The sequence below is a fragment of the Mustela putorius genome, unplaced genomic scaffold, assembly GCF_011764305.1.
Source record: "Mustela putorius furo isolate JIRA1106 unplaced genomic scaffold, ASM1176430v1.1 tig00003898_pilon_pilon_pilon, whole genome shotgun sequence".
Lineage (NCBI taxonomy): Eukaryota > Metazoa > Chordata > Mammalia > Carnivora > Mustelidae > Mustela > Mustela putorius.
Genome location: NW_025422047.1, coordinates 15,715,009 through 15,732,056, shown reverse-complemented (window position 1 = coordinate 15,732,056; position 17,048 = coordinate 15,715,009). Strand labels below are relative to the sequence as shown.

At 40.5% G+C, this 17,048-nt stretch overlaps 1 pseudogene; it reads right to left on the bottom strand.

Annotated features, from left to right (window-relative positions):
- Window positions 1–589: 589 nt before the first annotated feature.
- LOC101693756 lies at window positions 590–1,251 on the bottom strand (annotated as a pseudogene).
- Between the last annotated feature and the right edge of the window lie 15,797 nt (window positions 1,252–17,048).

The window sequence follows — 17,048 nt, the reverse complement described above, 5'->3', positions numbered from 1 at the left end:
TCACTCAACATGGAATCACTAAGCATCTACTGTGGGCCATGCCTTTAGGACTGAACAGTGAGCAGGATAGGCTCTGTCCCTCGTGAAGCTTATGGTACAAAGCAGTAGCTGAACCACAGTGTAGTGTAGACAGTACTAACCATGAAAGCACCCCATTCTACCTCCTAATGAGCTGTACTTTCTAGCCATACCTTTAATTTTAATAAGAAATATTACAGAGTCCTTCTCTCAGTTTGAGTTTGCTCTAGGGTCTCACTTAGGGTAAGACTGTTCTTGATGGACTTGAGTTTCCTGACCATAATTATGGAATAAATTTACTCCTGCTTCTGTATATTCTTGCTGTGTATACAGTTTTCTCTTCCTGGAAAACTTTTCTCTTTCGTGTTGTTTATCTAATCCTTGCATTCCTGCAAAGCCCAGCTCAGTTTCCCTTCTTCTCTCAAACACTCCCTGACACAGGGAGTTCTTCACCTAAACTCTCAGGATATTCATTATTTGTGCCACTTGTTGTCATGACTTCTTGGATTATTCATCTTTTCTTTTTTTTTTTTTTTTTTTTGAACAATAAACACCTTTATTACATGACCAAAGGTGGGAGGAAGATTTATTTGCCTTTCCGGCTTTTGATTTTTCCTCAGATAGAACTCTAGTTCCTTGCCCTCTAGGACGTAGCCATCTGCTCGGCCACACTGGCCTGGTCATGAAGCAAGGCATGCAAGAAGCTTGTCCTGCTGAAATTGCTCCTCCAGAAGACTGCTGATTTTGGCATTCTTTTTCCTTTCATCATACTTCTTCTGAATTTTCTTTGATCGTTTTTTGTTTAAAATCTCTTCCTCCTCAGGCGTCAGCTTGGCCCCCTTCTTGCGGCCCAGGGGCAGTGCATAGTGGGATTCGTACCACTGTCGGTATGGTGTGTTGTCAATGAGCACGATACAATTCTTCACCAGGGTCTTGGTGCGGACCAGTTCGTTGTTGGATGCGTTGTAGACAACGTCAATAATCCTTGTTTTGCGCGTACAACACTCAGAGCCCCGGGAGAAGTTCCCCACATCTAGCCTCAAGGCACGGTACTTCTTATTGCCTCCCCGGACTCGGACTGTGTGTATGCGGCGGGGCCGATCTTGGTGTTGGCAGCCGGGCGTCCCAGCTCATACTTCCGCTTCTTGTGGTAGGGCTTTCTCTTGCCCCCAGTCTTGCGGCGCTTGTGCCAGTTGTCCCGAGAGATGCCCATCACTCCCGGCGCTGGCTGCGAAAGAGGATTATTCATCTTTTCTTATATCTACCCTCCCGGAGTTTGTTTTTTCACCTTTTCATCTTTGTGTTCTGATACTTAGAAAACATATCTTAGTTGCCCAGAAAATGTTTATTGATGATAAAAACACATATTTCTCTATGAACTTGGTGATTATTAGGCTCTAAACTTATTTAAAGAAGATACTTCGTGATATTAGCTTTTGACCAGGAAAATTCACTTTTAGACTGAAGATCTGTGTATCTCCTTTAGGTATCTCTTCATGCCATGAGTCAAGAAGACACTCTTTTCATCACTGTTCCCATGTGTGGTGGTATATCACAGAGAGGAAGTGGTGAGTAAGAAAGAAGAAAGACAGAAAGCTTATGTATGGCTATAGTAGCTGATAGTCTGTAGAAGTAGTTGGTTATACCAAGGGTTGTATAGGCACTATAAATTATACTGAATGAAGAATTAAGTGAAAATCCCAGATAGGTCACTAGGAATTAAGAGAACAAGATAAGACAATGAGTTAAAATACTTATCATCAGAAAATGTTAAGAATGTAATAGAGGACAGGATGACTCATTTGATCAAACACCAGGGAAGCTACAAGTATCCGGACTATAATCTAGGCAGTGAGGGAGTCTGAAACCAAATCAAGCAAAGAACCTGAACAGCAAAGGTCTTAACTCAGAGCAATAATTCTGCAGGGCCTGTATAGTCAGCAGTACTTGCTAAATACATGTTGAGTGAATGAATGAATGAAAGAACAAAAAGGACATAGTAAGACCTGACTGTAATCTAACTAAATCAATTTGCTCTGAGATATATCCCTTGCCCTTGTGACACTCAAGTCTGTATCGCAGGAAGACTAACCTCTGTGGGCTACATTTTCGAGGTGACTACCTGCTTAGTCAGCAGCCCTGATAGGAGATTGGGGTGACAGGGAGTAGCCAGGGAACTCTTCCCCTTCTTTCTGGCTCCAGTTGGCATTTCAAGTAACAAGTGAGTTTCCTTCCTGCCTCAAGTTTTTGGTGAACCAGAGCATAAAGGTTCCAGGGACTGTGAACTTTAGTAACACCATCTCTCACCATCAAACAGAAATATAACATGAATCATGTATGTAAGTCTTATTTGTCTGGTAGCCACATTTAAAAAGCAAAGTGAATTTATTTATTTATTTATTTATTTGAGAGAGAGAGAGAGAGAACACAAGTTGGGAGGGGTCTGATCCCAGGACCCTGAGATATGACCTGAGCTGAAGACAGACACTTACCCGACTGAACCACCCAGAAGCCCTGGAAAAATAAATTTAATAAATTTAATTAATCCAATATATTCAACATGTCATTTCTCTGTATATTCAGTATGAGAACTATTAATGAACTATTTTTCTTTTTTTTCTTATTATTTCTTCCAAATCTGGTGTGTATTTTATACTAAGTGTAAGGGCCTGCCCCTCCCAGAGGAACTTGCTTGTGGACCCCTGATGTAGGGGCAGGGCAGGCCAGGTGGAGATGTCCAATCGGTGGGGCATGTGTATATCCACTAGGGTGAATTGAGATCGGATTGGCCACCTGTGTAGGGTTGGGGCTCAACCTAAAGGTTGCTGTGCAAGGCTAGCAGGAGGGTAGGAGAGTTGTGGGCGGAGCAGAAGGAAGAGTCTGCGGGAACGGAAGAGTCAGCGGAGTGGAGGAGCTGTAACAGCTCTTGTAAGAGCTATAACCGTTGCCAGCGGTCCCGCCTCCCGCAGTCCCTGGGCCGGCAGTCTCCAGCCTCTGCGGCCCCAGCCGCCTGCAACCCCGCCTCCGGCGGTCCCAAGCCGCTGCCTGCAGCCTCCAGCCTCCAGAGGCCCTGAGAGGCCTGCAGCTTCGTGCAGCCTGCGGCCCCACCTCCAGAGGCTCCCAGCCGCCGCCTGCAGCCTCCAGGTGATGCGGGTCACGTCAAACGAGCCAAGAGTAAGGATGCCCCCCAGAGATGGGAGTGGCAGCCGATAGACCCTGCTGACCATGGACTAAAAACTAAGACTAAAAAACTACGTTTATTGTTGCTATACCAGCGGCCCCGCCTTCAGCAGCCCCGAGCTGCCACCTCGGGCAGTTGCGCTGATGGGCGGTCCCGAGACACCAGTGGTCCAGCAGTCAGCGGTCCCAACGCCTGCAGCCCCTGGATGCCAGCAGTCCCCAGACGCCAGTGGCCCTAGATGCCAACAGCCCCTAGCTACCAACAGCCTCACCGCAAAATGCCTCACCACCCCGAGCCCGATCCACGAGCGGCCTTGTCCGCAGCGGTGGCTTCCCCTGGGTGGCAGCCTTGTCAGAGTGGCATGGTGGGGAGCAGAGTCTGTGTCATCGGGGTTGTCCTCCTTGTCATCATCGCTGTCATCATTGCTTCTTTGTCGTCGGGAGCGGCCTCTTCTGGGAAGCGGTCTTGTCCAGAATGGCCTTTTCTTGGGAGCGGCCCTGTCTGGGGAGCAACCTCATGGAGCAGCGGCCTCCTCTTGGGAGTGGCCTCTTCTTGGGAGCGGCTCCGATCATGGAGCGGCCTCATCTGCAGAGCAGCCTCATCTAGAGCAGCCTCGTCCGGAGCGGCCTTCTTGGGAGTGAGCTTGTCGGGATCATCATCATCACCTTTTTGTAAGAGATACCCCTGACCGGTCAGTTTGATTCTTGATGCTTGGCGCGAAATAAAGTTTTGCTTGACCTTCGCTTTGTATCAGTCTCGTTCCTTTGATCACGGACCCTAACACTAAGAACATCTCAGTTCAAGTTCTCAACAACCAGATGTGGTTGGCTGCCATACTGGACAGTGTAGTTTTAGCCTACTGGTGAGAATCATCTCCTGCTACTGCTAGTTTTGGGGTTGTTTCACCATCACTCCTTGTTTTACTTTTTAGCTATGACATTACTTGCGTAATTAGTTCCCTGAATTAAAACCTCTCCATTGCAAATACTTGAAGAAGTGTCCGGGGTTTTATATAGCCTGCCTAAAACAGATTTAGTAATGATACTAAAAAGGACTCTCAGAGGGTCAGCCATGGAGGGGACAAAAAGGAGAGTCAAAAAAAAAAAAAAAAAAACAATACTAAAATATGTATACAACTACAAAAGATTTTGAGTAACTAAAGCAATCCTGAGCTGGAAGAACAAAAGTAGATGAACCATACTTCTTATTTCAAATTATATTACAAAGTTATAGTAATCAAAATAGTATGGTACTGGCATTAAAAACAGTCCCATCGACCAATGGAATAGAATAGAGAGCCCAGAAATAAACCCACACATGTACAGTCAACTAGTATTTGACGAAGGAGCCAAAAAACTCAATATGGAAAGGAAATCTTATTTGTCACAACATGGATAAACATAGAGGACATTGTGTTCAGTGAAACAAGCTGGGGGGGGGGGGGGATTGCATGATCTCACTTATATGTGGAATGTGTAAAAAAGTAAAGCTCAGGGGCGCCTGGGTGGCTCAGTGGGTTAGGCCGCTGCCTTCGGCTCGGGTCATGATCTCAGGGTCCTGGGATCGAGTCCCGCATCGGGCTCTCTGCTCAGCAGAGAGCCTGCTTCCCTCTCTCTCTCTCTGCCTGCCTCTCCGACTACTTGTGATTTCTCTCTGTCAAATAAATAAATAAAATCTTTAAAAAAAAAAAAAAAAAAAAAAAAAGTAAAGCTCATAGTAACAGAGTAGTATGGTGGTTAATATGGGCTAGCGCAGTGGTGGGGGGCAGAAATAAGGAAGTGTTGATCAAACTTTCACTCATAAGGTGAATAAGTTCTGGAGATATAATGTACAGCAAGGTGATAACAGATAATAACAATGTATACTAAAATTTGCTAATAGAATAGATCTCAATCATTCTCACCACAAAAATAAAGGGAGACGACTATGTGAAGTAATAGATGTGATTGTGATAATCCTTCTACAATGTGTGTGTGTGTGTGTGTGTGTGTGTATCACATTGTACAGCCTAAATATATATAACTTTCATTTGGTGATCATACCTCAATAAAATGGGAGTGGGTGAAGGATCACAGAAACAAATTAGGTATAATGACCAATGCACATCCAAAGAGAGCAATTTTGGACAGTCAGATTCAGAATTATGACTAACAACATTACCAGTCACCTCAGGAAAGGTGCCTCAAATTCTGTCAGCAGACACACTTCATCATTCAACTCCTCCTCCTTTTCTTCCCCTGTTCCATTACTGTAATTCCACGCACACTAAGCAATCCTCTTAACAATGTGGTTTCCTGGGGTGCCTGGGTAGCTTAGTGGGTTAAGCATCTGCTTTTGGCTCAGGTCATGATCCCAGGGTTGTGGGATAGAGCCCTGCATCAGACTCCCTGCTCAGCGAGGAGCCTGCTTCTCCCTCTCCCTCTCCTTGCTGCTCCCCCTTCTTGTTCTCTTTCTCTCTGTGTCAAATAAATGAATAAAATCTTTACATTTCTTCAAAGACATCCAGATGGCCAACAGACACATGAAAAAGTGCTCCATATCACTCGGCATCAGGGAAATACAAATCAAAACCACAATGAGATATCACCTCACACCAGTCAGAATGGCTAAGATAAACAAGTCAGGAAATGACAGATGCTGGCGAGGATGCGGAGAAAGGGGAACCCTCCTCCACTGTTGGTGGGAATGCAAGCTGGTGCAGCCACTCTGGAAAACAGCATGGAGGCTCCTCAAAATGTCGAAAATAGAACTGCCCTATGACCCAGCAATTACACTACTGGGTATTTACCCTAAAGATACAAACGTAGTGATCCAAAGGGGCACGTGCACCCGAATGTTTATAGCAGCAATGTCCACAATAGCCAAACTATGGAAAGAACCTAGATGTCCATCAACGCATGAATGGATCAAGAAGATGTGGTATATATACACAATGGAATACTATGCAGCCATCAAAAGAAATGAAATCTTGCCATTGCAACAACATGGATGGAACTAGAGCGTATCATACTTAGCGAAATAAGTCAAGCAGAGAAAGACAACTATCATATGATCTCCCTGATATGAGGAAGTGGTGATGCAACATGGGGGCTTAAGTGGGTAGGAGAAGAATCAATGAAACAAGATGGGATTGGGAGGGAGACAAACCATAAGTGACTTTTAATCTCACAAAACAAACTGAGGGTTGCTAGGGGGAGGGGGTTTGGGAGAAGGGGGTGGGTTTATGGACATTGGGGAGGGTATGTGCTTTGGTGAGTGCTGTGAAGTGTGTAAACCTGGTGATTCACAGACCTGTACCCCTGGGGATAAAAATATATGTTTATAAAAAATAAAAAATTTAAAAAAAATTATAAAAAAACAAAAGTGGCTTGTGTAGGTCTGCCTATAAAATAGAAAGCACTAGCTACACAGATTCAAAAACTTGGTCTTTCTCTTTGTGACCTCACTGTGTGCTTACATTAAGGTGTCGTCACTGCACAGAGTCTTGCTGTACATAGCGGACACTGGCAGGAGTCTGCTTTAGTGCTTTCAGTCAGAAACTTGACCGGCCAGGTTTTAGCTCTTTGTGCTTGAGCCTCTGCCTCCTCCTCCTCTGTGAATGAAGAGACAGATCTATTCAGCTTTTACAGCCATAGAGACTTAAAAGGAACTGTGGTGTCTAATGGTCCAAATCCATATTCTTTTAGACATTTCGTTAGTGAGGTCCACAGGACCAAAAATCATGCAGCAAGCTAGTAGCAGAACAGGTATTATGACCCATGTTTTCTGTTTCTTAGAACGGTGTTCTATTCTGTGTCACATATGAGATTATGACTTTAGGCCTAGATAAAAAATCTCAGTTATATTTGTCTAACATTTAGATTTCCCAGAGGAGAAACTCATGTGTTCCTTGCCCTAACAACAAATGACAGTTTATTTGCAATTGAATGTGTGATATGAATTTGGGAAATAAGGTTAGGAGCTGAGATACTGCATTTAATATCATGGACAATGTGCAAAACTGGTAAAAAATCTATTATTCCCTTTCTCTAAGCAAGTGTGATTTAAACTATATTTTGTTGGATGATACCAAAAAAAAATGGTAATTGGGGACACCTGGTGGCTCAGTCAGTTAAGCAACTGCCTTCAGCTCGGGTCATGGTCCCAGGGTCCTGAGATCAAACCCCACATCAGGCTCCCTGCCTGACGTGGGGAGCCTGCCTTTCCTCTCCCTCCGTCTGCTGCTGTGCCTACTTGTGCTCTCTATCTGTCAAATAAATAAATATAATCTTTTAAAAATGGTAATTAAAAATGGAATAGAATCTATCTTAAATAATAAACTATTTTGTTTAGGTTTGGAAATAACATTTGAAGAGTCAAACCAACATATATGAAAATGTAATAGGATTCATTCATTCATCTATTCACTGGGTGACCATACTAGCCAAAGGTCTAGGCAATGTGGAATCAGACAAAATAGTTCAAGTTGAACAAAATAGTTCAAGTTTCTGTCCTTATAGAATGTAGATGCTGGTATAGAAGTCACCTAAGAAACAACTGTCAGATGAAAAGCAATTACAAAAAGTGGTAAATGTGGAGAAGAAATCCGCATGTTGCCATGATCAAGAATATTGGGCACTTACTTTGGATAGGATAGCTAGGAAAGGCCTCTGTAAGATGATGATCTTTATGCTGTGTCCTAAATTAAAAGACTTTGCCACTCCTTGGGAAGAGAAAGAAGATTCTAGGCAGAGGGAAAAGGTAGGTAACTACTGAGGTAATAAGTTTTGGAATCTAATAGTACAAGATAAACTGGAAAAACTTAGAATTTAGGCAATTTCTTTTCATAGTAATGTAAAACCAGCCTTAATTCAGATTTGATTTAACATCAGATAGGGCTACTAGGCTCAGTTACATGTATGGACAGAAGGAACTGAGCCCATTTATAGTTCTGGTGCACATGTGGCTCCCGGAGGCTTCCCATAGAGTGCCTGAATACTGTGACAGAAAACAAATGATTAAACTAAAATGCCGTGGTTAAGGGCCCCCAAATTAAAGGGAGTATTCCCTCTTAATAGATAACAGAGCATCCCTTTATTCGGCCTCAGCTGGGGACATGACCATTGAGTGACAAAGTTTTCACTGCTATGTGCATTTCTGTGCATGACTGTGCAAGTGCCTTGAGTATTGATTTTGTAACTACAAATAAATTTCAGCAAGTAGGCAAATTCATGGGTACAGAATCCATGAATGGTGAGGGCCAACTGTATGTATATTAAATATGTTAAGTATCAGACTCTATGCCAATCACTTTATGTATATTGCTCTATCTTATCCTCATAGAAATTCTATGAGATAAGCACGATTTCTGTAATAGTGTGCAAATTGAGATTAATTTCCAAAGTCACATAATTTGTAAGCAATGGAGCTAAGACTCTTACCCTGGGGTATCTGAATGCAAAGTCCATGTTCTTAACCATTATACTGAATTTTCCTCATAAATATGAAGTTTCCCATGAGTTTTTTGCAAGGGTGGATGTCAGTGAATGAAGGCCATGTTCTTTATTTCCAAATGGTCAGAATGAAGGCCATGTTCTTTATTTCCAAATGGTCACTTCTTTAAAAGATGAGTATAACCTATTACTGACCAATCCTGTCAGTTCTATCACACTATCTTTTCACTTAACCTCCATGCCTTAAAACACTCACAAACCATAGGAATAGTTGGCAAGATGTTCAGCTCAGATACATAAGTCTGAACTGTTTAGTAGAGAGGGTGATCAATGCTAAGAAAATCTTTTGTAATTGAGGCATAGGCTCCAAAGATCGAATCCACATAGTGTTTGAGGTGGTGGAACTGGATATCCCACCACCACTGAGCCATAATATCAATTTTAACATGATGGGGAATGTGAAATTATGTTTTCAAAATATCAGAAACACATTATTGTATAGGTCATCACTTACTGAAATCTTGTTTAATGATTGAATGAAAACACAATTGATGAGACACTAATTTCTGTGTATAATGGTAATAGATAAGCAATGAATATTTCCAAAGCTTGCACAAACTTTATTCCTTTTCCAAGTAAACACTATGAGAATCTATATACTCCATCATTGACTACCTTCTAAAGTTTCCTCCTACTGTCTTTTTGGTAAGTGTTCTGTTTTTAAATATATTCTGCAATGAGTATTAGTTTCATGACTGAACACCAAGCTTGTTAAGCTAAGTACTTGAAATATTGGTCTCCAGTAACTCAGAACTTCTGATTATTTTGTGTTGTTCTATATCAATTATATTACATGTCAGTCCCCTCAAGTATATTACATGTCAGACCATAATAATATTTAGCAATATAAATGAGAACAGTGACTATCCCCATCCCTCTCTCCTTTTCTCATGAGGGTGTGGTGTTCATTGTTTATTGCTTAGAGGAATTTGCCAAGAACAATGGCTACTCAAGCCACTAGCATTTATTCCAGCTACATCTTGAATTGATTAAAAATGATTTCTCCATGCAAATATTATTTTCAACTTGAGCCAAAGGATGACTTGGATTAAGGGATATAATCGGATTGTCAGAGAAACAGTGATATGGAAATTGAGAATGAAAGGATGGCTGTGCTTGTTTTCTCAGTTACAACATGAATGCATCACTATTTAGGTTTGACTGATCCAAATATCCAATTTCTGACGTAAATATACAGATATAACTTTTTTATTCATTAGATTTTAATACTTATGGAAAATATGAATACATAAACTGGTGATAAAAATTGGGCTATCTAGTTGGTAAAGACCAGACTCTACTTTGTTTTCAGTTTGTAATTGATACTCAAGTAAGAAATGTTCTGCTTGGGTACAAGTAGTAATACGCTGGAATAATTCAGAAAAATTATTAACAGTTTAAAAATGTCCTAATTCTGAGGAATTGAGGTAGGAGAGTGAGTTGGCATATTTGAACTAGTTGATAATTCCAGGCAGTGGGCAAGTTTCAATAAAATAAAAACATCCCAACTAAAGTACATGAGGGATAGATAGGCTTCAATGATATTTATATGCAGGAGAAGAGATATCTTAAAGGTTTTCCTAACTAGTCAAAATGGTTGGAAAGTAAATGAATTTCAGTGCCAATGCATGGATGAACTGGCAGAACACCAAGAAAAAACTCAGAAGTAGGTATATTGGCAATTGTGTGTTTTCACCAGCAAAACAAAACTAGAAAATTTCTTGTTCCTCATGAGTACCTTCCACCAAAAACATTCCTTCCTGAAAAGTCTAGTTAATCTGAGGGATTCTGCAAGGAAGGCAGAAAGATTTTGTCCAAAGGATAGGTAATGTGGAGGAAATATGAAATTGCAATCAATTATTGAATAACAGTTGGCTAGAGCTGTAATAAAGAGGAGGGGATTTGTTTAATGAAACATTTACAAATTTGGCTTATACCATACTCAATGAATCTTTCATGTTTCTAAATTTACAAAGATAAACTCAAAATGGATGAAAGACCTCAATGGGAGACAGGAATCCCTCAAAATCCTAGAGGAGATCATAGGCAGTAACCTTTTCAACATCGTCCACAGCAACTTCTTTCAAGACAGGTCTCTGAAGGCAAAGGAAACAAAAGCGAAAATGAACTTTTGGAACTTCATCAAGATAAAAAGGCTTCTACACAGCAAAGGAAACAGTCAACAAAACAAAGAGGTGACCCACAGAATGGGAGAAGATATTTACCAATGACTCTACAGACAAAGGGCTGATATCCAAGATCTATAAAGAACTGCTCAAACTCAGCACCTAAAAAACCCAAATAATCAAGTCCAAAAATGGGCAGAAGACATGAAGAGACACTTCCCCAAAGAAGACATACAAATGGCTAACAGACATATGAAAAAATGCTTATTATCATTAACCATCAGGAAAATTTTAATCAAAACCACATTGAGATACCACCTTACAGCAGTTAGAATGGCAAAAATTAACAAGGAAGAAACAACAAACATTGGAAAGGATTGGAAAAAGGGGAACCCTCTTACACTGTTGCTGGGAATGCAAGTTGGTACAGCCACTTTGGAAAACAGTGTAGAGATTCCTCAAAAAATTAAAAATAGAGCTACCCTATGACCTGGCAATTACATTACTGGGTTTTTGCCAAAGATACAGATGTAGTGAAAAGAAGGGCAATATATGCCCTAAGGTTCATAGCAGCAATGTCCACTATAGTCAAATTGTGGAAAGAGCCAAGATGCCCTTCAACAGATGAATGGATAAAAAGGATGTGGTCTATATATACAATGGAATACTACTCAGCCATCAGAAAGGATGACTACCCAACTTTTGCATTAACATGGATGGGACTGGAGAGATTACACTGATTGAAATAAGTCAAGCAGAGAAAGTCAGTCATTGTATGGTTTCACTTATTGTGAAACATAAGAAATAGCTCAGAGAATATCAGGAGAAGGAAGGGAAAACGAAGGGGAGAAATTGGTGGGGGAGATGAACCCGAGACTATGGACTCTGAGAAACAAACTGAGGGTTTTAGAGGGGAGGGGGGAGGGGGATGGGTATTAAGGAGGGCATGTATTGCCTCGAGCACTGGGTGTTATATGTAAACAATGAATTTTGGAGCATTACATAAAAAAAAAAAAAAAAGGACAAAAAATGGTGACTAACATAACATAATAAAAAAAGTAATAAAAAATTTAAAAATAAAAATAAAAATCAACTGATGTTCTATGGGGGGAAATTAAATAAATAAATATACATCATCACTTAATACATATGCACTAGTGTTATAGGAGTGGCTTTTCTCTCACTAATGTCATGCAGCAAGAAGGCAGGTTTGATACATATTTATGTATTATCCACTCTAACTCTCTTCTTTGAGGCAGAGGGACAGGCCAATCTGACATCCTGGAAAGAGTGTTTTCAACCAGACAAGAACAGAGCAGTTTTAAAAATATGAGGCACTTTTTTTTTCTATTTAAATTAATATTTTCATTGTTGTCTTATAATATGTATGAGTATTTCTTAAAGGAGTTTAAGGTGTAGATTCACTTTTCATAACTAATATTGTTCCAATTATTATATTTTATAGAACTGTCTACATGAATCTTCAAATAAATTTATGTGAAGTACTTACTATATTCCAGATACAGTATAAGAACTGAATAAGCTTTGGCAAACTACAGTTTATATATTTCATAAGAATAGCTATTAAGATCTTCACTTGCTAGTCAGGAAATGACAATATTAATCACTGAAAAATTAAATACTTGTTAAAAAGAAGAAAAACTGGGGCACCTGGGTGGCTCAGTGGCATAAGCCTCTGCCTTCCGCTCAGGTCATGATCTCAGGGTCCTGGGATCGAGCCCCACGTCAGGCTCTCTGCTCAGCAGGGAAGCTTCTTCCCTCTCTCTCTGCCTGCCTCTCTGCCTCTCTGATCATTACTGAAGTCTCTACTTGGCCAGCTCATCTCAACTTCACAAAGAGTTTTGATTTTAGCCCTAATATTTGAAATACATTCCTGCAGGGTTTGATCATGTATTGTACATACTTTCCTGCCCTTTTATCTCTAAAACCTACAGCAGTAAATTCTTAGACTCCCTGAAGAGGAATAGGCAAAACTTTGTGTGCTTTATCCACCATGTTTTAGCTCCAAATATGTGACAAACTGAACTTGGTACTGAAGATGTCCATGAAAGCTTTAGTCTAATCAAGGAAATAAACATAGCTGGGTATTTGCAGCACAGCTGCTGAGAGAATGTGTGTGTGCTGAGTGCCATGAGAGCACAAAGGAAATATCCAACTGTGCCTGGGTTAGAAGAGGGAATGGGTTAGTGGCCGAGGAATGCTTGAACTTAACATGGGAAACTGAATAGAACTTGGGTAGGGAGACAATGGCTGGAGCATCTTGCAGGGAAAGGGAAAAGCTATGCAAAATTATGTGCGATCATGAATAATGTGAAAAGGAGTATGAAGAGATGAGGCCAAGCTGGGACTTCATCTTATAGCTCATTGAAAGATAGACATTGAAAGATTTCATGTTGCAGTAGGAAGGGCAAGTTGTGAGAAAGAGGAATGAAAACAGAGGAACTAGTTAGAAGCAGAGCCCAGTGATTGATAAGGTCCCAAGGATAACACGTATTTGAATTTATTTATTAAGATTTACAAAGTACTTACGAGTCAAGCCCTGGTCAAAGCATTTTATAAATATTAACTCATCCCCTGTAATACAACATCCCTGTGAGGTAAGTACGGTAATTTTTATCCCACTTGTTCTTAAAGTTTTTATTTTAATTCCAGTTAGTTAAAACACAATGTAATACCAGTTTCAGGTGTACACTACAGTGATTCAACACTTCCATACAATACCTGGTGCTCATCACAACAATGCCCTCCTTAATCCCAATCACCTATTTCAGCTATCCCCCCCCCCACCTCCTCTCCAGTAACTATCAGTTTGTTCCCTACTGTTTGTTTCTTGGTTTGTCTCTCTCTCTCTCTCTTTTTCCTTTTGCTTATTTGTTTTGTTTCTTAAATTTCACATCTGAGTGAAATCATATAGTATTTGTCTTTCTCTGACTTATTTTGCTTAGCATAATACAGTCTAGCTCCATCCATATTGCTGCAAATGGCAAGATATCATTCTTTTTTTATAACTGAGTAATATTCCATTATATATACATACGTGTGTGTGTGTGTGTGTGTGTGTGTGTGTGTATTTTCACATATACACTGTAAAGTTTTTTCCGGCGAGATAAACACAACACCAGGCAAAGTGGGTGCAAGGCAAGATTTATTAAAAACACTCTCTGGTGAAGTTTCAGGGCTCAGGAGAAGGGGAGCCAGGAAAGTTGCGCTGGGAGGAGGTGGGCACCCTCGGGCGAGGTTCCGCGACTCTGGAAAGCAAAGTGGCGGAAGTCGCAACGAAGGCAGGGAGGAGGGGGCTTTTAAGGGATCTTAAGGGGAGAGCTCAGGGGTGTTTTGGCAAGTTTCCCTTATTTGGATATTTTGCTTGCTGGTCGGGGTCCCATTGGTCCACTGGAGCTTGGGGCGGGAGGGTCTCAGATTCCTGCTTGGGCCTTTGTTCTCCTGTCCGAGCTCAGGTCTTGTGGTGGGAACTTTCGCCATCTTAAGTAGCCCTTTCTGCCAGCCCAACATATACCACAATTTTATCCATTCATCAATCAGTGGACACATGGGCTATTTCCATAACATGGCTATTGTAGATAATGCTGCTGTAAACATCAGAACACATGTATCATTTTGAATTAGCATTTTGTATTCTTTGTATCATCCTGCTCTTTTGACTGAGGAGACCAAGGCAATTCTTAACCAAGGTTAAGAATTTTGTTCAGGGTGACACAACTAATAAACAGTAAAGCCAGGATTTGAACCCCGGCAATTTGGCACCAGCATCCTTACTCTTAACCAGTAGACCACAATCTTTTTTTATATTCTGGAGAAGGGGTTTATTCCATGACATAGGTAACTAGGTGGATGGTAGTAGCATCATTGCAAAGACACAGATGGAGAAACAGATTATTATTATTATTATTATTTTGGACAAAGTGTAGAGCTAATGAATTCAGACTTCTATATGTTGAGTTTGATATCCTTCTCTCCAAAAACTTCCTCAGGCCTGAACCACAACAGGTAATTGTTGATTTAGTCAATTGTTTCTAGAGCCCTAGAAACTAGAATAAACATCAGTCAATGCTAGTCTGAAAGCTTCTTGGGGAGTTGGTGGTTTCTGTAAAATAAAAGTAGTGGCACACTCCTGCTACCCACTACCTTACTCGCTCTAAATAAGACCCCAATAAGATGCAAATCACTGAGAGCTGGATGACAGTATATTTTTATTAAAAGTCATTTCTTCCTCTTTCTCCTTAAATCCCATTGCAAAGATAAAAGACTTTTCACATTTTATTGAGCACATTTTGTGCAACAGTCACAGCCCAAAGTTCACTGAATTAGGTTCATTGTAACAAAAATTTCAAATGATAAATATCTAGATTTTGGTTTAACCTATTTAAGACAAGGCAATGAAAATAATGCCTGTCTAAGAAAACTAAACTCAGCCCAAACCCACACATAAACTTCCACTGCTGTCAGCTAGAATTATACTGAAATACTTAAAAGACGTAAGACAGGTCTATGACACATCATTGTGCCAGGGCTTTTTGTCTGTTGCTTATTGTTAGTTTTATTTTTTCCCACTTGTGAAGGTTTAAAAATGGGTGCAAGATAAAACGAATTTTTGAAGCAGATTTCAAATCTTTGGTGGATTCCATTCTTTAATCTTCTAGCCTCAGGGGGAGAGGGAAATAAAACATTTCTCAACAAATAGGTAAGTCTTGACACACTGTCCTGTCATGCAACTAGGAAATGGGACTGAGAAAGCCAAGTTGTTTTTTATTTGAATAAGCTTTCTTTCATGAGCAGTCAGTCCTCTGGGAATGTCTCTGAATTCATTCTGTAACTCCTAACTTTTCAAGATGCATACAATTTTCTCTAATTCAATTTCCGTAATATAAGGGCTCATTCAATAGTTTACCCATTGTCCTAGAGCGCAGTGAGTTCTCCCTTAATTCCTCCCAGAAGTCCACAAGTCGGGAAGTCAAAAAACCACTGCAGACAAACACTCCTAAATTTTTGGCTGAGTTTGTAGATTAAATTAGGGGTATCTCTCTCCAAGTACACGCTGTACCCATAACAGAATGACAGGCATGCCAAGCTACTCAAAATAGTCCTTCCAATACCAACACATGGCTTTGTATTAAAATACTATATTATTATCCTTGGATAGAATGAAGTGACTTTTCCTTTTAGATCTTGCTTATGAATGTAATGAGTAGAATAAAATTCATAGAATTGGAAAAAAAATAGCCTTTAAATTCAATTTCATCTTTTCCTTTGGATTCATGACCAAAATATTGGACATCACACAAGGCATATTCACCAGGATGTCCAAGATCCTTCAATCTTAATATGCCCAACATCTTCCCTGTAAGATACTTCTACTTCAGTTAGTGCCATCATTATGTACTCAAACCCGAAATCCAAAAGGACTTCTTTTTTCTTTTTTTTTTTTTTAAGATTTTATTTATTTATTTGACAGACAGAGATCACAAGTAGGCAGAGAGGTAGGCAGAGAGAGAGGAAGAAGCAGGCTCTCCGCTGAGCAGAAAGCCCAATGCGGGGCTCCACCCCAGGATCCTGGGATCATGACCAGAGCAGAAGGCAGAGGCTTTAACCCACTGAGCCACCCAGGTGCCCCTCAAACGGACTTTTTAATGCCTCCATTTCCCTTGTTCTCCACAGCAATCAAGAGCTCTGGCTTCATGTATGATCTAAAAATCTCTCAAGTACATTCTCTCTTTTCCATCAACACTGCCACAATCATTGCTTTATTTGCTTATGTTTATGGCATGGCTCCTCTAAACCACATTCTCATCTTTCTTTATTCTCCAGTAAAGAGGTCTCTGAACACTCCAAGGTTTTTCATGCTTCCATCCCTTCAGTTCCAGAATGGCTCAGTACCTTCAATGGCTACTATTTAGTAATATTTGAAACCTCTGTCAAAACCCCACACAACTACTACTTTAGCTGAAAGAATTGTCCAGGTTTGCCTCTTATCCAGGTTCTTTGATTGTCATCATGTTTTACTCATATTTATTTTTTTAACTCAGCTTCTCATTAGCTTTTCATCTGATTTTCTCTCCTCTGGTTCTAAGAGGGAAAGTCCCCAGGCAAGTGACACTCCATCTCTATCTCCTACTTTATGTCCTTCCTACCAAATGTCAGCAAGGGTCCATCTGGAGGGTGGATGAGTCTCTGCCTTTGTAAAACACCTTTCTC